A 24406-nucleotide genomic window follows, 5' to 3' on the forward strand; every position below is an offset into this window, starting at 1 on the left:
GTGGGAATGAGCCAGCAACACAGTGTTGTTACTGGGGGGTTCCAGGAGTATTCATGAATTAAATGTGGTATTTTCAACAGTTCGCATAGGCAGTTTATTATTAATTTTGTAATACTAATTTATATTCATCTTGAATTTGTATAGGTCTCAGGTCTAGCTGAAATGTTAAGTTTGATGCAGGTCCTTTGGCAACTAAGTAGTTGTTGAACACTAGTTCTGAAAAGTTCTATTTTTATAAAAACATTACATTTTAATTACACTTTCACAAATTAAATCAAATTGATATCCATTTACCTTTTGGCTACTAATTTTGATAAGTAAATTTTTCTATTTTAGAAGAAAAATAACTTTTGAAAACAAATGAATAAAATTGTAATTTTGGAATTTTTTTTTACATTTACTTTAATTTACATTTTGGTAAAGATATTAAAATTTTGCGCACTAATCATAATTTGTTTTTTTAATCTTTTAGATAATACTGATTCTGTCAACTCAATATCAATTTCGTGAAAATCTTGATTACAAATCGTGATTTTTTTTCTGAAAAATGAAGAAAATTTTCCATAAGTAATTTAATAATTATGCAGATCTTTATTACTTATCCAAGCATTGCTGATCCGTCAACAGAATACTGGGCCATGGAAGGTAATAAGTAAATTTGTCACCTTTGGTATTTTGTAGACTTTCAGTCCTGTTAGTTAAAATAGGAGAATAGAATACATTTTAATTTTGTGTGTTATCTTAATTTATTGTTTCCAGTTCTAGCAACTGAATGAAATGCAGACTACACTGATGCAGATACTTTTCCTCCTACAGATACAAAAACATGTGGATAAAATACAAAAAGAGAGAGAGGGAGGGAAAAAAGAAATCTGCAGGTGCATGAGGTAAAGAGAAGTACACATGCTGACACCAGGCCTGTATCAGAATCCTTTACACACCCTCGCAGCTGGAAGGGAGGATCTTATCATCCGTGAGAAGACAAAGTTATGACCTTGGGCACAGTTGAGGCAAGGTACTTATGAATTATCTGAGTAAAAGGAGACAGTGAAAAGGCTGTTCCTTTTGTGAAAGGGGAACTATAAAAAAAAATCAGCTTTTTGACCTAATGAAGGGTCAAGGAAGCTTGTCTTTTCCCAATTTTGAATGAAATAAAGTAGAATTTTCCCATAAGAAATTAAAATGTCAAGCTTGAGACATCTTAGAGTTTATACTATTCAAGTGATGCTAGAATTCCAAGCTGACTGGATGCTAGAATTCCAGTCTAAAAATCCGAAGGACGTTAGGCAGAGGCAAAGCAAAGCTCCTGTGTAGGCTGCACACAACACCCGCAAACACGCGTGCCCAAAACTTTTAAACCTTGATGAAAATAAACTTACATCCAAAAATTGCTCAGCACACCAGGAAACAATCTGCCACTACAGAAAGTCAGCAGATATAACGAACTGGAATATGTGTCATAGCAAGAATTTGAGATAACAGAATTAGCTGAGAAAGATTAGAAAATAAGTATGTTTCTAATAGAGAGCTAAGAGAAGAAATGGAAACCGTAATGAAGGACAGAAAACTCTGGGGGAAATAGCTCAGAGATTTGGAGAAAGAACCAATGACATTTAAATTAAAGCTCAACAGATGGGCTAAAATACAGAGTAGTTAAACTGAAAAAGGAAAAAAAGAATTAGTATCATAGAAAAGAGACAATAGAGAATTATCCAAAAGTTAAAAAAAAAAAAAAAAGGTGTGGAAAGATGGAGCAAAATGAGAAGATACAACTTACATAAAACTAGAGTTCCAAAAGGTTCCAGAAAGAGAGAACAGAGGTGCTATTCGAAAGGATAACAGCTGAGAATCTTCTAGAACTGATGAAAAACATAAATCCTGAGAATAAAGAAGCACAAAAACTTGTAAGCATAAAAAATAAAAAAAATTCACACTAGGTATATTGTTAAAATATTTTAAGTGCAAAAACTAAAAATAAATCCATACCTAGATACATTTTAATAAATCTGGAAATCAAAAAAGACAGAGAAATTCTTAGAAGGAAAAAAATGGAGAGAAGGTAACTACATGGAACAATTAGAAGGCTTTTCCACAGTAAAAACAGGTGTCAGGAGACAATGAAAAATATCTTCTTTGTGTAGAAAGAGCTAATCATGGCGTTAAAACTCTATAACCAGGCAATCGAGATGAAAAGTAAAAGTGAAACAGATACACTTTTAGGTATCTAAAGTCTAAGAGAATGTGTTATTCCAAGATTTGCACTGAAAAAGAGCCATTTAAGCCTGGCCTTCAGTAACAGGTTAATTGAACCCAGAAGGAAAACGTGAGATGCAAGAAGCAATTGTGAGCAAAGAAACTGTTAAATAAAGAGTGTCAATAATAACAATAATAATGACTAATTGGGGCACTTAAAAAATGTAAAGCGAAACATAAGACAAAGGAATCCTGAAAAGTCAGAGAGGGTAGTAATCAAGGGTTGATAAAAAGAGTTAATCATTCTAAGGGGCTTGTATTGATCAGGATAAAGGCAGAGATGCTGATTATGCTTAGACTTGGTTAAATCAAGTATGCAAGTTTGAATTTAAGTGTAATCTCTAAAACCATGGAAATGGAATCTATAATTTCCAAACTATTGGAGAAGAAGAAAAACTCAATAAAAATAGATACTACAAAAAAAGAGAAAAGCAAAGAAAAATGATAATACACAAAAATAACCATAATATACAAACACATAAAGTAAGCTGACAGACATAAATTCCAGTGTAACAATATTCACAATAAATATGAATAAGTTAAACTTGCCAGTTAAATAATAAAGATTCTCAGGTTTTTAGTCAGATTTTTAATCCAGCTATATATGCTGTTCGCCAGAGACAGGATGACATAGATGTCATGGAAATTATGAAAAAGAGGGATAGAAACGATAAGTCAGGACGTCCAGTTAAATATTAGAACTTCAAATCAATTATTTATATTTACGCTCTTTGAAAGCTCCCAAAAGGAATAAAGGAATAAATCCACACAGGCAACAGAGGGGATGAGAAATGTCAAGAAAGTATAGGAAGAAGGAAAGCAGACGGGAAGTGGTAACTGATTCAGCGGAGCAGGGAAGGCTGACACCCAGGAGCCAGTCTGCAGGAGGTAAGAAGCCACGTCAAATGTCTGACTCACACAGCAGAAGCCCAGAAGGGCCCCAGATGGAGGCATCCAGTACCTCCGAAAGCCCAATGAGGGGCAGCATGGAAAAGAGGAAGCCTAGTTGAAATCCACAGGAAACTGATGCCCTCCTCCAAACACACAGCCTCTCCACTCCAGCAGGAGACAAATATACTCCCTGGAAGGGTTGTACCAGAGAGCCTTGGAGCTGGGAGAACAGGCACAAGGAAGGGAAGCCAAAATCAGGCGCGAAAAGCAAAGGAAAAGAACATTATAGGAGAGTCTCCCTTATGAACGTCAACACAAAGACCCTAAACAAAAAAGTCCAGATTGAACCTAATAAGGTACAAAAAACAGAATAATTCATGACCAAACTGGACATGAAAGAATGGCTTCACCTTTTAAAAACGGTGGGCTGTAACTCACTACAGTAACAGGCTAAGAAGAAAACCCCATAGAATCATCACAATAGGTCCTAGTAAATGTCTTTTCAGAATGTAATGCCTGTTGATGATTTTTACAAAAAGTTTTAAAATCTCTCAAATAAAAAGGAATTGAACAAAACCAACCAACCCAATAATGGGAATCTCCCCCAAAATTCGTAACAAAGATCATACTTAAAGGTGGAATGTTGGGGAACATTTCCTCTCACACCAGAACCAACACAAGCAGGCAATTACCACTGTTTGGTCTATCTTGCGCAGAAAGAGGAATTTAAAGCATATGGATGCAACAAACTGCACGCTGCATGCAGAGACTCTGAAGATTACAAAGAGAGAAAGTAAGCTGTCCTAGCAAACTGCAGGACAACAGTACGGCCGACCCTCGAACGATGCGGGATGAGGGATGCCAACAGATACACACATGTGTAACAGAGAGTTGGCGCACGTATTGGTGGATTCAACCAACCGCAGATCGTATAGTACTGTAGTTTTTATATTGAAAAACATTCTCCTATAAGTGGACCCATACAGTTCAAACCCATGTTGTGTGAGTCTTTTGTTGCTGTGAACAGCTTAAGCCAAAGTGATTACTTCAAACAGTTTCTGAGGGTCATGACTCTAGAAGCAGCATAGAGGCTCAGATCTCCCTAGAGATTGTCATGCAGGTGTCTGCCGAGGCTGTGCTCCTCTGAGATTTGACTGAGACTGGCGGGTCCATTTCCAAGATGGCTCGTTCAAAAGGCAGAGGGCCTCAGTTCCTCTCCACGTGGACCTTCTAGAGCTGCCTGCCTGTTCCCGATTCAAAATCAAACCAAAGCGAGTTACCATTTCACATTCATCAACTTGATAAAAAATGTAAGCCTAGCATTCCAAATTTTGGAGAGGATGTAGAGAAACAGAAATTCTCGTACACTACTCCTAGGAATATTAAGTTGGTAGAAGTGTTTTTGGAAACTGATTTAACAAGATCAAGTACGGCAGGGACTCTTTCCTGCCCTCCTCTGCGGTCCCTGCATCGTGGAGTCAGGGAGATGGAAGCATCCAGAGGCTTCCCAGGTTTCTGGAAGGTAGGGAAGAGCAGAGGAAGGACAGTGAGCTCAGTAAAGAACAGGTGGAGTTTCAGATACCAGAAGAGTCAGGTGAGGATGCCAACGGGCAGGTAGCTGTGTTTCTGGAACTAAGGGAAGATGTCTATCCCACAGACAAGGACTGGGGAGTCTAGTGAACAGGCTGAACAGAGAATAAAATGGAGGCCCATGAGCCGTGAATGCCTGAGAACAGTTTGCTTCACACGTGCAACACTTTTAGCTAGGCAGGTGTTAAGCCAAGTTACTATTCAAACAGCCCCACCCCCACCTGTGCTTCAAACAATCTGGCTTCACCTGTCTGCAACTGGATTGGAAGCTCTGTAATGAGTGATATAAGGAGCCACGGGTCTGTGCTCAAATTTGAACATCTTAATCTTTTAATACTTCCATGACCTGAGAAAATAATGATCATTTACATTAATTATCTTTTGTGCTTATTCAAAAATTCAGTCATTGGATTTGATATAGACTACATTTCTTTTTAAGTGAGTTTTATGGCTGTGTGCAAACAGCCTGTGTTATAATGTCTGCATATTACAGGACAAGTACGGGGTTAAATCAGTAACTGACAAAGAATAGAAAGTTAGGTCTTCTTACTTTGATGTCATGTCTACTCAAGTTTTGATACACAACAAAGAAAGGAGTAGTGGAAAAAGAACTTGATTTACATTCAGAATTAAGACTTAATGAATGGGGGGAGGGTATAATGGTAGAGCATCTGCCTGGCATGCAGGATGTCCTGGGTTCAATCCCTGGTACTTCCACTGGGGAAAAAAAAAAAGACTTCATGAATGGAACTTAACCACTCTCAGGGACTATATCTAAAAAGATCATACAGAAATTGATTTTAAAAATATATATCCTAGAGATAATTATTAAATTTTCAAGGCCAATGTGAATTTTTTGCGGATTCTAGAATTGTAGAGACAGCATTTGAAGGTAATAAAATGATGTGATTTAATAATATTAGAATTGATTTTATTCACAGAGACATTGGGATTAATAGTGCACTGCACATTGCTCCTATCTTTTTCCTGGTTTCTAAACCTTGGAAGTGACCCTCCCCTTTGGACCACCTATGTCACTTTTCCCCTTTAGCATCAACTGAAAATGAAAGTAAAACCCCAACTGTCTAAACAAGAGGAGATTCAGGATTTCATTCAACAGGAGCAGTGTCAGTCTTGGGTAAGGTCCCAGTTCCTTGGCTGGCTGTTCAGAATTTCCCAGTTCTCCAGTTTCTGCCCCTGGTACACAAACATCCCTAGTGTGGGTTTTCTACATGTGGGGATCAGCAAGAAAAAGGATTCAAACACTGCCATTCACCTGGTAAGTGACAAATGCAGCTCATCCCTGACCTGGAAAATCCCAGTCTGTTTCTAGAGTGAGGCAATTACGTGGATTCTAAAGAACTGAGGGCTGATGCTTACCAACACTCCTGGCCCTCAGCCACCAGCAAGTCTGAGCCTACAATACAGTTAATGGTGGAGGTCGCTGTCAACCAGCTGGGAAGATGCCAGACCAGCTAATCTTCTACAGACTTCAGGTGGCCTCAGAGAGGGGCAAACTGGACTGCCTGGCTGCCTTACATCTGTGCCCTATATAGTCCTAGGACCACACTAGGAAACGGTTAGAAAATGAAAATCATTTGCCAATAAGGGGGACCTATCCAAACTGTAAATCGTTGTTCTCTAAACAGAAACAAGATTCCATAATCTCCAAAGCTGGCAGCCAGCGCTGTTTCCCAGGTTACCAGAGGCTCCCAGTGCCAAGGACAGTGTGTCCTGGCTACTCAGGGCATTTAGAAAGCATACCATGCAGGATGTGGACATATGTACTTCAGACATGGTCTCCATTCTTACTGAATCTTTGTCACCTACGCATAATTTTTACATCATAAGGTAAGTTAACATCTGCTTTGCGAAGGGAAATCCCGTGGAAGAGTGGTTCTCAAACTTGACGGCTCGTTGGAATCACCTGGGGAAATTTAAAAATACTGATGCCTGGGTCCCACCCTCAGAGATTATTCTGATGCAACTGTCATGAGTTGTGGCCTGGACACTAGGAATTTTAAAAGTTCTCCTCATGATCCAAACATGATGAAAGTTTGAGAACCACTAACGCTGAAGAACTATTTGGAAGATTCCCTTGGCCATCCATTGGGTGTCTTCCCTTTGAGGGTCCCCATTCACTACAGAAACAGTATAATGGATCTGGACCCAAACTGGTTTTGCTTTCTAGACTTCTGTTTGGCTTTAAGTCTAATTTGATTTCAAAGTCTTAAGCAACTACACGTTCGCAATCCCTTTTCATCACTCTTGAAATCCATAAAGCTCAGAGAACAAAAGTTTTGTTATAATCCATTTGATCACAAAATCCAAGCTCAGCTGATGTGGGATTATTAACAATCTTTATTCAGCTCACTTAGTGTGAACAGTCATATGTTTCTCTACATATATAGTCATGGAATGGATTATTATATATTGCTATTTTGGTATTAAGAACTATGCAATATATTTACCATAACATCTTTCTAAAATCCAAGGGTTTCAGGTAACAGAGGCATTATGCTAGGTGCAAACTAAACAACAAAAAATCTGTATGTGGTCCCAAGCCTCAAATTACTCACATAAACACAGATCATATTGCAATAGAGAAATCTTGTCTAGGTATATAAAGTTTTCTGGGAATACAAAAGGGTGGAGCAATTATTTCTTAAGTGAGATGAAGGAGAAAGCCACAGAAGAAGTGGCATTTGAGCCAGATCTTGGTGAATGAGCAGGGTTTGCCAGGTTGAGAGCCTCCAGCCAGGAAGTGTTAGGAGACACCAATGAGTGGAATGTATGGGGAAGGGTAATAGAGAAGAACTTGGAAAGAGGGGAGCCCCAGGTTCTTAAGGGTTTTGTAAGTCAAAGATTTTGGATTATAACCCAGTGGTTCTAAAACTTTAATGTGCATAAGAACCACTGGGAGATCTTGTTAAGATTCAGATTCAGGAGGTCTGGGATGTGGCTGGAGAGCTTGCATTTCTAACAAGCTCTCAAAGGATGCTGCTCTCAGCAGCAGACTTGAATAGCAAGATTCTGGAATGGAACAACCCAACACAGTAGCCACTAGTCACATTTGCTAGTTAAATTTAAACTGTAGTTATTTTAAATTAAATAATACTTTAAATCTAGTCCCTCAGTTTCACTAACCATATTTCAAATGCTCAATAGTCATTGAGGCTAATGGCTGCTGTACTGAACAGTGCAGAAATAGAACATTTCTGTCATCACAAAGGGTTCCATTGGTCAGAGCTGATTCTGAAAGATAATATGGCATGAGGCATGATTAAGTATTTTCAGACAGAGATGTCAACTGAAAAAAAAAAACCCACAACAAAAGAGCAGTGAGTTTTAGTTTTATTCGGGGACCTCCCTGAGGACTATAGCCCGGGAGACAGCCTTTCAAATGACTCTGAGGAACTGCACTGAAGAGGCAGGGGAGGAGCCAGGATACATATGAATTTTTTGCTGGGAAAAACATGTAGTCAAACATAAAAAGAAAATGACTTCTAATCACAAAGAACAGACATCTCAAATTGATTTTAGTGTTTTCCTATGTATGGGAAGATGCAAGAATCTCGAGTCACTGAAGGTTTGCCTTAGATATGCATCTTAAGTCTGTAGGGGCCCATGTATCCAAACCACAAGAATGCTTGCTGTTTCTCTCCATCCTGAATTCCCCACAGGGCACACTGTCGGTGGGCAACTGTGGTGGCTAAGGACTTGATCCTTGCAGAACTGGCATGATGGGCAACATCTTCCCTTGACAGGGATATCAGACCAGCGAGTGAAAATGACCAAAATTTAACACATCGCTTACCATGAGCCCGAAAACTGTATGTGGTGGTTTAAAATTATGTCCACTGATTCCTTGCTACTCATCCCTTTAAGAGGTAGAAATTCATTCTCCTTCCCTTGAGTGTGACTTCGCTTCTAATGAACAAAATGTGACACGTGATGGTATGATTTAAGTGGCCCTGTGGCGATGCCCATGCGGCGAGAAACTGAGGCTCCAGCAAACAGCCACGAGATTAGCCATTTTGGAAGGAGGTAATTCTCCAGCCCCTGTCAAGACCACTGCATTCCCAGCTGACAGCTTGACTGCAACCTCACATGAGACCCTGAGCCAAAACTACCCAACTAAGGTACTCTCAAATTCCTGAACCACAGGAAGTGTAAGAAAATAACTGCTTGTTGTTTTAAGCCACTAAGTTTGGGGGTGATTCATTACATAACAAGAGATAGCTAATATACAACTCTGAACACTTTGCATATTTTAACTCACAAATAACCCTTTAGTAGAACATGCCATCTTAACCCCACTTACAGATTGGGAAACTAAGGCACAGAGAGGCTAATAAAATTGTCTATGGTCACACAGCTAAGAGGCACAGGAATGGGGACTGCAGTCCAGGAGGTCAAGATCCAGTCCATGTCATTCTGCCTACTCTTAGACTGCTCTATCTCAGACCAGACAGAACATACTTCTGGGGGAAGCATGGGACACAGATTTGGGGAGCCAATGAAAGGGGGGCCTTCCTCCCATTCTGGCTGCATATTAGGGTCCCCCAGAGAACTTTTACCAATAGCCAGCCTCCACCCAAGATGAACTGAGGCGTGATCAATGGGTGCACCCCAAGCATTGGCAGTTTTTAAAGCCCTCCAGGTGATTCCAACGTGCAGCCAGGGTTAAGAGACACCAATAGAGCAGGGCTATTCCAAGTGTGGGTCCAGGAGCTTGTGAGAAGCCAAATTTGTGTTTCAGCAAGATTGCCCAGGTGCCTGTACCACCTTGAAGTTTGAGAAGCACTGCTCTCTAATCCTTTCCCCAGGCCACACCTGGTGACAGGCAGCAGCTGAACATCAAATGGACTGGCACATGTGGTTTTGCTGTAGGAACTGAAATTGGGTGCATAGAGAAAAACTAAGCCTAGCATTTTATAAAGTGGTTCCTTAAAATACCAAAAAGACAGGAAGAATGAAAACTTGAAGAGACAGGTGAGAAAAGCAGGAGAGCACAAATAACTTCTCTTGGTGTCAAAGAGAAATAGAACTCCAGGGGGTGATCAGTGAAAAATTAGGGTGTCAGAGAAGGGCCTGCCTTAAAAGACAAAAATCAAACAAGACAGCAAAATTGCCTCTCATTGGTTTGAGGCCAGGGGTAACATTACACTCACTGTATGGCTTTAGGGGTTTTGTGAAAGGAACACGAAAGCTGCTTCATTCTAACCTTATCAGTCTGCAGTGAATATCATGCCAGTAAACATGAACAATTTAAAAGAAAGAGAACAAAATTTCTTACTGTTTTCCTATTCATTTATCAGCAATATAATTATAGCTAATCCTCAGTTATGAATGATCAACTTTATGATCTATCCACAGGCTTAAAATTTTACCAATGCCATCTGTTATTTAAAAAGCCAATCACATAGAGCATTTCCTTCATCCTCCACAGCCTCCAGGAAGATGGGAAGAGACAGAGCCGTATCAACCTACAGATGAGAAAATGAAGGGTTAGGGAGACTCTAGATAGCATCCTCCTGCCTCAGAATGGGAAACTAGAAACCACCTCCCCATGTCGACGTTCAACTCATACAAGTTTCTCCTATATTCAAAAGGAGACAGAGCTCAAAGGGTAAATCAAAATTACTTGCTGAATACCATTATGGAAAACAGTATGGAGATTCCTCAAAAGACTAAAAGTAGACTTACCAAATGATCTAGCAATCCCACTCCTGGGGCATATATCCAGAAGAAACCTTAATTCAAAAAGATACAGGCACCCCAGTGTTCATAGCAGCACAACTTACAATAGCCAAGACATTTAAACAACCTAAATGTCCATTGACAGATGACTGAATAAATAAGTTGTGATGTATTTATACAATGGAATACTACTCAGCCATAAAAAAATAATAAAATAATGCCATTTGCAGCAACATGGTTGGTCCTGGAGAATGTCATTCTAAGTGAAGTAAGCCAGAAAGAGAAAGAAAAATACCATATGATATCACGTATACGTGAAGTCTAAAAAAGAAAGGCACAAATAAACTTATCTACAAAACAGAAACAGACTCACTGACATAGAAAACAAACTTATGGTTACCAGTGGGGGAAGGGAGTGGGAAGGGATAAATTGGGAGTTCGAGATTTGCAGATACTAGCTACTACATATAAAATAGATAAACAATAAGTTCATACTGTATAGCACAGAGAACTATATTCAATATCTTGTAATAACCTATGGTGTAAAATAATATAAAAATGAACATATGTATGTTCATGTATGACTGAAGCATTATGCTGTACACCAGAAATTGACACAACATTGTAAACTGACTATACTTCAATTATATATATATACACACAAAATATATATATATTGTAAATATATATATATACACACAAAAATTTTTTTAAATTACTTGCTGCATAGATAGCAGCCAGCAGTGGTTATCAAATATTGGCATGTGCTGGATTACCTGGAGGGCTTATTTCAACACAGATTGCTGGGCACCACCTCCCGAGTTTCTGGTTCAGTGGGCTGGACCGTGGTCAGAGAATCTGCCCTTCTAACCGGTCCCCCAGTGATGCTGATGCTACTGATCCCAGGTGCACGTGTTGAGAACCCCTGGCCAGCAGCAAGCAGGGAACATGATAGTCTACTGGGAAAGAGTTGGAACTCTGAGCCAGTGCCAAGATTTAAATCCCAACTCTGCTTCTTCCAAAATGAGTAGCCTTAGGCAAGTTACTTAACTCCTCTCTGCCTCCATTTCTTTCATTGTAAATTGAGGATAGCAGCAGGGCCATCTCCTCCGGTTTTCATAATGATTTTAAACGTTAATTCATATAAAGGACTCAGAACAGTGCTTAGCATATTATAAAAGCTCTGTTAGTTTCAAAGCACATGGAAAACAAATTATTTTTGTACTAGCTTTACTCATCATAATGTGTGCTTCACCAGCAGAGCTAAAAAAACAAAACTCATTTTATTTACTTATGTATTCATTTGTTTTATTACAAAATACAATGATCAGTCTGGTTCTCAAATACTACACCTGAAACAGTGAATCATCAAATGAAAGGACAATGTGATTTTCTGTGACTTAAAACAAAAGTCCAGAGGCATAAGCAGGCTTTGTAGCTACATCAGACTCGGAAGGACAGACAGTTATTTAGAAAACACTGCAATTATTAAATAAGAGTTAAAGAACCCATGTTGCGGCATAAAAGGAAGACTTTGACAGAAAAAGGAGGTAGGGAAGTCAGGACAGAGCGTTTTGGAGCCCGAAGAGGATGGAAGACAAGGGAAGAAGTGGGGGCAGTCACCACTGGGTGGACAGGACAGAAGATGAGTCTGGAGCACTAGAGAACAAAGCTGGCGAGAACGCTGTGTCCAGAACACTGGATCGAGAATTAGGTCCTTATGAGAGGGAGGCAGGAGGGTCAGAGTCATAGAAGGTGATGAAGCGATGAAAGCAGAGAGAGAAATTCGAAGATGCTACACTGCTGGTTTTGAAGATGGAGGAAGATGCCTTGAACCAAAGAATGCAGATGCCACAAGAAGCTGGGAAAAGGAATGAAACAAATTCTCCCCTAGAGCTTCCAGAAGGAATGCTGGCACTGATTTTTAGCCCACTAAGACTTATTTTGGACATCTGACCTCCAGGGTTGTAAGATAATAAATTTAGGTTGTTTTAAGCCACCAAGTTTGTGATCATTTAAGGGCAGCCATACGAATCTAATAGCATCCCTCAGGATTTTCTAAGAGGTGGCCAAATGCCTCTCTGTCCATCCATCTCTGTCACACACCTCCAACCGAAATCAGAAAAAAACTCGAAGTCTGAAAGACCGTGTTGGCAGAATTCATTAGACTAGCAAATGCTTTGGCTTTGCCTCCTCCATCCTGCCCCGGACCAAGTGAAGAGAGACCCCCAGTAGAACTCCTTAGAAAGAATGTAGTGTCAGTGAGGTTAGGGACGCTGGATTCTCACTCCCTGGCAGAGAAAAAACTAGAAGGCCCATCATGGTGTGGCCACTAGAGTAGATCATGTGAAAGGGTTCTCAGGAGAGCTTGCTACGTCACCAGGGAGTTGAGGGTGCACGCAAACAAAGACTGGGGTCTGCTTGCTGCCAAGAGAAATACAAATGTCGGGGCAAGGGACTGGCGGAAGCTGCTGCAATGAGCAAGACAAAGAGAAAGAAGTGAGCACCGGGCAAGTTTCCAATCTTCCTTTAGTGGCGTGAGAATGCTTGAGGAGATGGACCGAGGAGACGATGTGCAAGACATCCAGGCTCAAGGCATCTGATGGTGCCCAGAAAGAGGTCAGACTTGGGGAAGAGAGCGAGGCTGTGTGGGCTATGTACCTGGGAGGCGGAGGGCAGGAGCTGAGGAGGGGTCCCAGAAGGTCAAGCAAAAAGTGAATCAGGAGCTCCAGGAATGCAAAGTATGAGTTCCCCAGTGAAAGTGGCCAAGAAACCCACAAAAGTGTCCCACCAAAGAGCCTAGCATCTGGGCACCGGCCATAACAGAGGAAACGGTGGCCAGCAGGTATCAGCCAAGAGAACGTCCCTGAGCCCCTGAGCACCGGCTGGCACAAGAAGGCCCTGGAAGACACGGTGCAAAGATGGGATGGCCGACGAATAAACCATCACTGCTTCCCTTTTTCCAGACCCCAAGCTTGAGTCTTCAGGCCTGAGCTGTAGGGAAAGAACACATTTTGAACTGAATGCAAGATTGAAAGCACTGACCTAACTTGCACTGTATTTTATAACACAAAAATGAGACTCTTCTTACAGCTGAAAGTGAATAAAAAGCTGTCACGGGAAGAGAGAAGGCAAGGGAAATGCAGCAGAGAATGTTTGAAGTCACTGATGGAAGGAAAATAAATTCATTCTCTGTTTTTGCTTCCATTAAGTTAAGCCCATTCAATAAACCAGCTATATAAGCCAAAACAAAATATTGTACAAATTATTTCCAGCCCATTCTTCTCTTTATGATAGAAAAATTAAACAGAGAGTATCAATTACTTTTTCCTATCTCCTTTATATCACTTGGTCATTAGAAAGTAACTTTTTCGAGGCTAGCTTTGTGGATATCTAGGATGCTTTCATTTACAAATAGACTCGACTGAAGATTGTGTGAACAAATATGAACTTTTTTATTTTACATAACTAAAAGTGAGGCAGCTGATTAGTTGAAGGGCTCTGAGATTGGTTAATTCGATGGCTCGATGACTTTTTAAGCCTCAGAATCTAAGATTATCTTAGCATCCCTTCATGTTTACAAAATTACTGCGTGAACTCCACGATCACATTCTCACTGGACAATGTCCAGAAATAGGAAATCAAACATACTTTTTCCTTTGCTCCCTTTTAGGATGAAAGAAAACAGGTCTAGGTGCCGTTCAGCTGGCTTCCTTTAGGTGCCATTGACTGGAATCGCGTCACATGCTGTTCTCAAACCAGTCACTGGAGAGGAGAATGAAACCATCATGATTGGCTTGAGTTGAACAAAGTTCATCCTTTGGGACCAGAATGGACTGAGGCACATGGAGGGAGAGGAAGACGTGATGGTTGACAGGCAATCAACACATGACCTACCAAGTCAAAAAAGGTACTGTCTCAGGAAAGGTTTCAGAAGCAGAGGCTGAGCTGATTTGTCACAGGGATGCTCTCCGGAGAAGGGGAGTGGAGAAAGCAGGATGACACAAGGGAGCTTGCTAAGCAAGGAGCAGGTAGTCCCACCTGGACTTTACCTTCAGCCTGATTCCATGGGGAGCCCAGAAGTGTGAGTCACACCACAAAACTGGTTCCTACCTTGAAGAAAGGGAGCTGACATTATGGACCCCATTTTCAGCCAGTCATTGTTTGTAAATTGCTGAAAAGGACCATAAATTCCATGGCAAGGCGACTTCCTTCAATGGAGGACAATTCTCTAGGAAAAGGAGCAGCTGTGGGTCACCAGCAGCCAGCTCAGCACCTGGAGGTGCCTGCGCCAGTTCAGTAAAGGAAATCTGGGTGAAGCACTAACCGTGCCCACCATAGATGCTGTCACTGGAAACAGACCTGAGGACTGAGAGACTTAACTGTCCCTCCAGAATGGCACTCTCCCCACGCAAGACACCTACAGAAAGTGTAGTCACCCTGGCCTGTGTTTCCTCTGGAGGATCCCAAACCTACTAGTATGTTCTAAGGTCCAGCACTCAGCTCCACGAGCTGCAGCCTGAATTGCAGATTTCACGGGACGTGGGCCCCGAGATGAAGACCATTCCCCTATTCACCCCCACCCCCGCTGCAACCCCTGCCCCCCTTCAGAAGATGCTGCAAGCCAGGCTATGGGGATAACAAGCTTCAAAACTGCTGGTTCTGGTTCTCATTGTGGGTCTGAGAGGTCCCATCCCTGAGGTGGAGAAAGCACTTGAACTTGGAGAGTGGCTTTGCTCCTCACCTGGGGGCAGCGGCCTGCAGTGAGCAAAGGAATCTCCCAGAGCCTGTGGCCTGGTCTCAAGTCTACAGCATATCACTCAACCCACACACTTTCAACAAACCTTCCACTGCCAGCTCTCTGGTAGGAGAAGGGTAAGCAACCCCCCATTTCCGAATTTCACTCTAGATTTCCTCTCGGTTGAGGAGACCCGAGTTACAACAATGCCCCTTTTTCACGAGAAATGGAAAGACTTTAGAGGAAACCAAGACAATGAGCGAGTCTTTCCAAATAATCGATTTTAAAAATTACGGGTGGAATTGCAACGTACAGATTAATTTCCTCTTAAAATGTAGCTGAATTTCAAAAGTAGGAAGAAAGGAGGCCTGAACAAATCAATTTTGGCAGAAGCTAAAAGAGTTGAAAACAACCTCAATATTCTGGACGCCATCTACAACAGGAAACGGAAAGAATTCTAAAGGCCACCAACAATTAATATAAGAGACGTCAGTTTTCCTCAGAAGCAAGCATTTGAAACAAGAATAAATATTTTGTCTCGTGTTTTCACTTCCTGCATTTATGTCTTATCCCCTCTCTGTCTCACGAATTCTTTTCCAAGAAGGGCTGACTCAGGCCCACCCTTGGAGCCCCACCCCCGCCCCCTAATTTGCACACAGAAGGCACTAAATCAATATTTGTTGAATTTATGAGTGAATAAAATCGAGTTAAATTTAGTTAAACTATTTTATGATCTGCTACCACCCTCTCTGATAGCACAACTTATCACTTACCGACTAAGAAAAATATTGGAACGAATCTTCTTAACACTTTGACGCCTTATGTATAAATGACTTGCCAAAAATAAACTTTAAAAAGGCTTTGGAAGTAAAATCTGTTCCCTTATGCACAGCAGGATCTGCAAATAATTCTGAGGGTAAAGAAAAATCCATTACGTAAGGATGCCCTCTACTGGGAAACACTCTTCTCCACTGAGCACATGGGACAAACTCCTTCTCCATCAACTCACCTACCACTCACGTTTCTCACCAAAGGAGAAAAAGGCCCCGGGGCCAAGCCCGACATCCTAACACGCAGAAAGCCTTGCAGACATTGAGGAACAATCTTAAAATGCCATCTTCTCATTTTAGATAGAATCATTTCCAACTAAAGAACGGGATAAAGAAATCTTAGAAGGTAAACTTTGGAGAGAAAGGCAGTCAGGTTCCAGCTCTCAGTGAACATTTCATATGTGCTCAGTTTTATCCCATCAATACTAGCCTCTTAGATTGCCTGATTTTTTTTTTGCAGATTTGTTTACCATCAGAAGCAATGAGACCAGCCCCCTGGCTGAATCTCATCTACAGAAATTGTATTCTGATTTTTTTTTTCATTCCATTTCGACTGAAAGGAGGATTGCTCACTTCCTGGCCTAACTGGTAAATGTTAGAAACGGACTGACTGACTAGTCATTGGGTTTTTTAAGCGTGGACAGTGCTTTATTCAGTGTGCTCTCTCCCCTCTCATCCTCCTCTATCTCATTATTCTATTTGAATACTTTATTGTCTCATGAAAGAATGTACCTAGGAGGCCTCCTTTGCTGAAGCTTTTCACATTTCCCTCTGCTCTGCAAGGCTGCCTGGAAATTCTCTCCTCCCGTTGAACCTTGAGGCCAGCAGCATATTACGGGTTAAAACCAGCAGCCCAGCAGCCCTAGCACTAACCTGAGGAGTTAGTGCAGAGGGCTGGAGCCACAGCAAGCGCTGGGGTGGGAGGTAACCTGGATAAGTCAGAGGTAGCTGGAAGGGACAGTTTCTGACTCAGAAACAGGTTCTAAAGTCAACCAAACTCTTGTATTCTTCTTTGTACTGGAGCAAGTAACCAAAGAACAGTCAGCCGGTCCTCAGGATGGGAACAGTATCTCAGAAGCACCCTCTTCTAGGGAAAAAGAGGGTCCATATGCGAGGGCTAGAGTGTGTGCCATCTCTCCCACCTCCTGTCCCTCTACTGATGCTCGAACTCCAGCCCACCCACCTCTCACCCCTTCAGGCCAGTTATTTGGGGAAAAAGGAGCCAAGAGTTGCTTGCAAATCTCACAGAGAAGGTACTGTGATTTAGCTAAGGTAGTTCAGGCTCAAACTGCATAACATCATACAGAGCTTCCCTGGGAACTGGCTAACAGAACTGCCACATCATACATTTTCCATCTCTAGAAAAGGCTGGCTGGCTGGCTGTCCACTCCCATGTCCCACAGGGACACATCCATTATCTCTGTGAAAATCACAAGGTCAAGCCTGGCCCACAACCTCTTCAAGTTCAATACTGGGTTTCGTCAGCACACAGAGAACGGATCCACCAGGGAATCACTCGGGGAGTTTCGAAAATTATGACGCCTGGGTCACACCATCAGAGATTTTCACTTCACTGGTCTGGATTAGGAGTTTTAGAGGCTCTCACCAGGTGATTCTAGTGTATGACCAAGGTTGAGGACCCCTGTGCCAGAGATACAGACTCACTAACCAAGCTCAAGGACATCCTCTCAATGGACGGTGAGAAATCATTGTCATGGGAACGGAAAGGTCCATAGGATGACTGCATTCTTCACCTGTCAGTAGAGCTGTGCAGGGCGCTAATTCATAATCAGAAGGTTGTCTGATGAGGGTGAAAGGGGAGCAAGGGAGTTAGAAGGATCAACTGCATTCAGACCTGCTGTGTCCACCTCGCTGGAAGGACGGTCTTGCAAACAGAACCAGAATGCTTCAGATCAGTTGGCCGGAGCAGCAGCTCTCACACTTCCACATGCATCAGGATCACCTGCGGTCCGGGCTTACTGAAGCAGGACAAGACTGAAGTAGGACAAAACTTTGTAAGTTTACCAAATGCCCCAGGTGACTTTGATACAACCAAAATTTGAGAACCACTGGGCTGGTGCTATTTGCATCCATTCCCACTTTGCCAATGGCTTTGCTGGTGAGATGGGAAAGGGATGAGCACGGCCCACATCTGTCTCTTTCATTGTCCCTTTCTACTCTGTATAAGTGACTGATGTCCCTTCAGTCATAAGCTAGTCATGAATACACTGAAGGTGGCCAGTCTTGCCTCCTAGAAGTTCTCCCCTGTTCTCCCTTTGCACATCTCTGCTCTGGTTTTAGACTTCAACTCTCAGAGGGAAAGCTGAATTTCTTTGTCTTCAAGTTCTTAAGAAATGACAGCCAGGAGTTCACGACAATGGTTGGTTCTGATTGTTACTCCTTTTGCTCAGCTGAAGTAAGTCTGAGAGCAAAGCAGGAAGAAACCAGCGGTGTAGTCATAGCAGGGCAGAGGGGACAGAGAAGGTTGTACCCAGACCAGGGGTGGGTGAAGCCCCGGGCTTGCCTGAAAATCTGCTCACCCTCTCAAGCATCCGAGAATCAACCCATATAGATTCCTGAATAGGTTAAAAGCACAAATGAATGGAACTAGCTAGAATAAAACAACAGGGAGATGTCCCCACTTCTTATGAAAATGGAAAACTTTCTGAAGGAATGAAAAGCTGAGTAATTTTATTGTGCTTTGCCAAGTCCCTGCATTCTGAACATTTCCTCATTCTTGGCCTCATCTGAGAAAAAGATGCTCGGTGTCAAACTTCATAGAGAAAATAGAAACCAGGTGGGGACTTCATGGTCTTTGCACAGCCCAGTTCTTTCTCTTACCCTCTCCTCCCATTACGATATGTCTTAACACACTTGAATTTAGTAAGTAAGATTCAGGCCCATTACATAGATGAGTTTCCAATGTGATTTGCCAAGAAATTCAAAGTTTGCTAAGTAAACAAGCAAAGAGGGCATCTGAGAATAAGTAGTGATATCCATTTGTCAGATATCCCAAATTCCACACTAGGACCACATGCAGTAATGCTGATAATTCAAAAGGATTAGGAGGCTATTTCTTAAAACATGCTGTAGTGTCTTTATTGACAAGGGACAACATCTGGCTTAACAGAAAGGGGAAACAACATTTCTGAAGCACATCTATTAATCACAGATGGTAGCACGCCAGTTATCAGTTTGGAAACTCTCAGCTCCAAATTCATCATTTTTTGCCTGCTTTACAAAAATGGAGCTGGACCCTGTAAGCATTTCTCCTTCGCCAGCTGGCATGATATTAAGCTTTGTCAGTAGAGGGCACCAGGGGCCCTCGCAAGAGGAAGAGATTTTTTTCCTTCCAGGTCTGGTGTGCTCCTCTCTCCCAGGTCTTGCAGCCTGTGCTTGCTCCAGCGTCTCGTTTGTAAAGTGAATGACTTCTCCGGCACGCGGCAACCAGCAGTACCCAGGAGCCAGCAGCTCCCCCAACACTGCCAGGGCACCTCTCCACGGACAGCTCTCCCAGCACCCCAGAAGGCAGATCTCCAGCAAGTTCCACTGACACAGCATCATAGACAATTTTCCCACCATCCAGGGAGCCACAGCCTTGTCTTCCAAATAAGTCTGTGTCCACCCTGAGAGAAGGAAGAGCTCTTTTCTTGGGGGCACTATCTCAGCCCCAGTGGTGGTGGCTACTCCTTACACATGCTATTCCTGCATACTTTACAGTCCTTACTTCTTACTCACCAATCCCTCATTGCTCCAGTTTTCTGTTACAGTTAATTATTCTCCATATTAAATGTCCACTTTCAAACAGTGTGTGCTTTCTGTCTCCTGGTTTGATTCTGACTGGTACAAACTGTATTGTTTTCAAGTATTTAACACTAAAGACTGGACAGGCATACATCCAGAAGGAACCCTAATTCAAAAAGGCACCTGCACCCCACTATTCACAGAAGCACTATTTACAATAGCCAAGACATAGAAACAACCTAAATGCCCATCAACAGATGACTAGATAAAAACGTTGTGGTATATTTACACAATGGAATACTATTCAGCCAGAAAAAATGACAACATAATGCCATTTGCAGCAACATGGATGGACCTAGAGAATGTTATTCTAAGTGAAGTAAGCTAGAAAGAGAAAAAATACCATATGAGGTCACTCATATGTGGAATCTAAAAAAGAAGAAGAAGAAGAAGACAAATGAACTTAAATATAAAACAGAAACAGACTCATAGACATAGAATACAAACTTGTGGTTGCCAAGGGGGCGGAGGGTGGGAAGGGATACTGACAGGTATATACAGAAGAGATAAACAAGTTTATACTGTATAGCACAGGGAAATATATAAAAGATCTTGTAGTAGCTCGCAGTTAAAAAAGAATATGAAAATGAATATTGGTACATTCAAGTATATCTGAAAAATTGTGCTCTCTACACCAGAAACTGGCACATAGTAAACTGACTGTAACTCAATAAAAAAGAATTAAAAAAAAAAAAAAAGACTGGACAGAAAAGGCCCCATTTTATAGCATCCGTAGAGAAAGCAGCCCTGCCCTGGTGCACTTCTAACTAAGCCTTCCGTCTCAAGCCACTCCATGCTCCAGAAACCTCTTACAAGTGGAAGGTTGACATCATAACTGCAAGCTCAGTTCACTTCACTCCAGTTGCCTTCTAGGTTATTGACAACATGCTTTGGAGCCTGAAAATTGTATTGAAATATAAATGAGCAAACACGAAGAAAAGGAAGGCTCCTAAGTTTACGATGCTGGCTCACTGAGCAAAGTAACTCAGAATACAAACCACTGCGGCATGGCTCCAGCAGAGAACCAGATACTCTTATTTAGATGTCATGAGGGTATGTATGGGTAGGCTGCTAAAAGTGTTGGTTTCTGGTCCCCAGAGATAACAATTTATCAAAAATTCCTTGTATCTTAAGCTCACAATATAGAAGGAAGAGGGGTTAGAACTGGCTTCATCGGGAGAAGAAAGAAACTCTGGTAAGACTGACCATGCAAGTGAGGGGTTTCCTTTAAAAGCTACATTAATTCAGTGTAACTCACAAAAGTGTCCCTCTTGGCATTTAAATTGTTTCATTCATGCTGAAAGATATTTTAGCCATATCTATCAAAATTAAAATACACATATCCTCATTTCTGGAAAACATAATGAACTCCTAAAAACTAAAACAAAACAGGCAGACACTCTAATAGAAAAATGCACAAAGGGCCTGAACAAACACTTTACAGAAAGGACTATTCAAATTCCAAATAAATGTATTAAAAGGTGATCAACTGTTATTTGTCATCAGATCAAAGCATACTGAAATCTTAGACAACATAGAAGAAATGGACAAATTTCTAGAAACATGCAGTCTACCAAAACTGAATCAAAAAGAAATAAATAATTTGAACAGACTGATTACTAGAAGTGAAATAAAATCTGTAATTTTAAAAAGCTTCCTGCAAATAGAAGTCCAGGACCAGAGGACTTCATTGGGGAATTCTACCAAACATACAAAGAAGAACTTGTACTGATCTTTTTCAAACTCTTCCATAAGACTGAAGAGGAGGGAATACTCCCAAATGCATTCAATGAAGCCATCATTATCCTGATACCAAAATCAGACAAAAAAAGACTACCAAAAAAGAAAATTAGAGGCCAGTATTTTGACGAATACAGATGCAAAAATTCTCAACAAAATATTAGCAAACCGAATCAACAACACATAAAAAAGATCGTCATACACTACAATCAAGTTGGATTCATCTCAGAGTCACAGGGATGGTTCAGCATAATGCAAATCAATCAATGTGATACATCACATCAACCAAAAAAAAGACAAAAATCACATGATCGTCTCAATGGATACGGAAAAAGCATTTGACAAAATTCTTCATCCATTCATGATAAAAACTCTTACCAAAAGTGGATAGAGAGAGAGCATAATAAGGTTATTTATGACAAATCCAAAGTCAATATAATACTGAACAGTGAAAAGTTGAAAGCCTCCCCACTAAAATCTGGAACAGGACAAGGATGCCCACTCTCACCACTGCTATTGAACATAGTATTGGAAGCCTTAGCCACAGCAATCAGAAATGAAAAAGAAATAAAAGGGGTCCAAATTGAAAGGGAAGAAGTAAAATTGTCACTATATGCAGATGACATGATACTATATATAGAAAACTCTAAAGATATCACACAAAAACTATTAGAGCTAATGAATGAATTCAGCAAGGTAGCAAGATACGAGATTAACACACAGAAATCTGTAGCATTTCTTTACACTACCAATAAAATATCAGAAAAGGAAAGGTGAAAAACCAATCCCTTTTAAAATCACATCAAAAAAATAAAATACTTAGAAATAAATCTGACCAAGGAGGTGAAAGACTTATACATGGAGAACTATAAACCACAGATTAAGAAAGTTAAAAATGATTTAAAGAAATGAAAAGATATCCCATGCTCTTGGATTAGAAGAATTAATATTGTTAAAATGGCCACACTACCCAAAGCAATCTACAGATTTAATGCAATCCCTATCAAATTACTCAGGACATTTTTCACAGAACTAGAACAAATAATCCTAAAATTTATATGGAATCACTAAAGACCTAGAATTGACAAAGCAATACTGAAGAAAAAGAACAAAGCTAGAGGAATAACCCTCCCAGACTTCAGACAATACTATAAAGTTACAGTAATCAAAACACCATGATATTGGCACAAAAACAGACATATGGATCAATGGAACAGAATAGAGAGCCCAGAAATAAACCCACACACTTATGGTCAATTAATCTTCGACAAAGGAGGCAAGAATATACAATGAAGAAAAGACAGTCTCTTCAGCAAGTGGTGTTAGGAAAGCTGGACCACCACGTGCAAATCAATGAAGTTAGAACACTCCCTCACACCGTACACAAAACGTACTCAAAATGGCTTAAAGACTTAAATATAAGACAGGATACTATAAATCTCCTAGAATTGAAGATAGGCAAAACATTCTCTGACATAAATTGTAGCAATGTTTTCCTTGGTCAGTCTACCAAGGCAATCGAAATAAAAGCAAAAATAAACAAATGGGACCAAATTAAACTTAAAAGCTTGTGTACAGCAAAGGAAACCACGAACAAAATGAAAATGCAAACTATTGGATGGGATAAAATGTTGCAAACAATGGGACCGACAAGGGCTTAACTTCCAGAATATATGAACAGCTCATACAACTCAATAACAAAAAAATAAACTACCCCAATCAAATAAATGGGCTGAAGACTAAACAGACCTAAACAGACATTTCCAGTGAAGCCATACAAATGGCCAAAAGACACATGAAAAGATGCTCAGTATCACTAATTATCAGAGAAATGCAAATCAAAACTACAATGAGGTATCATCTCATACTGGTCAGAATGACCATTTAAAAATCTACAAATGATAAATGCTGGAGAGTTTGTGGAGAAAAGGGAACCCTCCTACACTGTTGGTGGGAATGTAATTTGGTGCAGCCACTATGGAAAACACCATGGAGGTTCCTCAAAAAACTAAAAATGGACTTACCATATGAACCAGCAATCCCACTCCTGAGCATATATCCAAAGGGAACTCTAACTGGAAAAGATACATGCACCCCAATGTTCATAGCAGCACTATTTGCAATAGCCAAGACATGAAAGCAACCTAAATGTCTATCAACAGATGACTGGATAAAGAAGTTGTGGTATATATGTACAATAGAATATTACTTGGCTATTAAAAAGAATGAAATAACGCCACTTGCAGCAACATGGATGGACCTAGAGATTATCATACTAAGTGAAGTAAGTCAGACAGAGAAAGACAAATAACATATGATATCACTTACATGTGGAATCCGAAAAAAAAAAAAAGACACAAATGAACTCACTCACAAAACAGAAACAGACTCACAGACACAGAAAACAAACTTATGGTTACCGAAGGGGAAAGGGGGTAGGGATAAATTAGGAGTATGAGATTAACAGATACAAAGTACTATATATAAAATAGATAAACAACAAGTTTCTACTGTATAGCACAGGGAACTATATTCAATATCTGTAATAACCTATAATGAAGAAGAACATATATATGTATAACTGAATCACTATGTTGTACACCAGCAACTAACATAACATTGTAAATCAACAATACTTCAATTTTAAAAAAAAAAAAGCATACTGAACCACAGTGCAACACCAAGATATACTCACCAGAATGGCTAAAATTTAAAAGATCAAATGTACTAAGTGTTGAAGAGAAAGAGAAGGAAGCCAACTCCCACGCATTACTGGAGGGAGTACAAATTTCCACAACCACTTACTAAGGTAGAACGTATGCTGACCCTGGGTCCCAGCACTTCCAGTTCTAAATGT

The 24406-nt window shown here is 40.7% G+C and overlaps 1 long non-coding RNA gene across 9 annotated transcripts in view; it reads right to left on the reverse strand.

The window, feature by feature from the left end:
- The window catches only part of LOC123613607 (uncharacterized), a 387060-nt gene that overhangs the window by 332583 nt on the left and 30071 nt on the right, over positions 1 to 24406 (reverse strand). The window contains exon 2 of one of the 9 annotated variants that reach the window (XR_012500540.1): positions 1778 to 1878. The exons of the other annotated variants lie outside the window; for them this stretch is intronic. This is a non-coding gene — a long non-coding RNA (uncharacterized LOC123613607). The remainder of the gene's footprint in view (positions 1 to 1777; positions 1879 to 24406) is intronic. 9 annotated transcript variants of the gene reach the window in all.

Source organism: Camelus bactrianus, chromosome 19 (assembly GCF_048773025.1).
Source record: "Camelus bactrianus isolate YW-2024 breed Bactrian camel chromosome 19, ASM4877302v1, whole genome shotgun sequence".
Taxonomy (NCBI): domain Eukaryota; kingdom Metazoa; phylum Chordata; class Mammalia; order Artiodactyla; family Camelidae; genus Camelus; species Camelus bactrianus.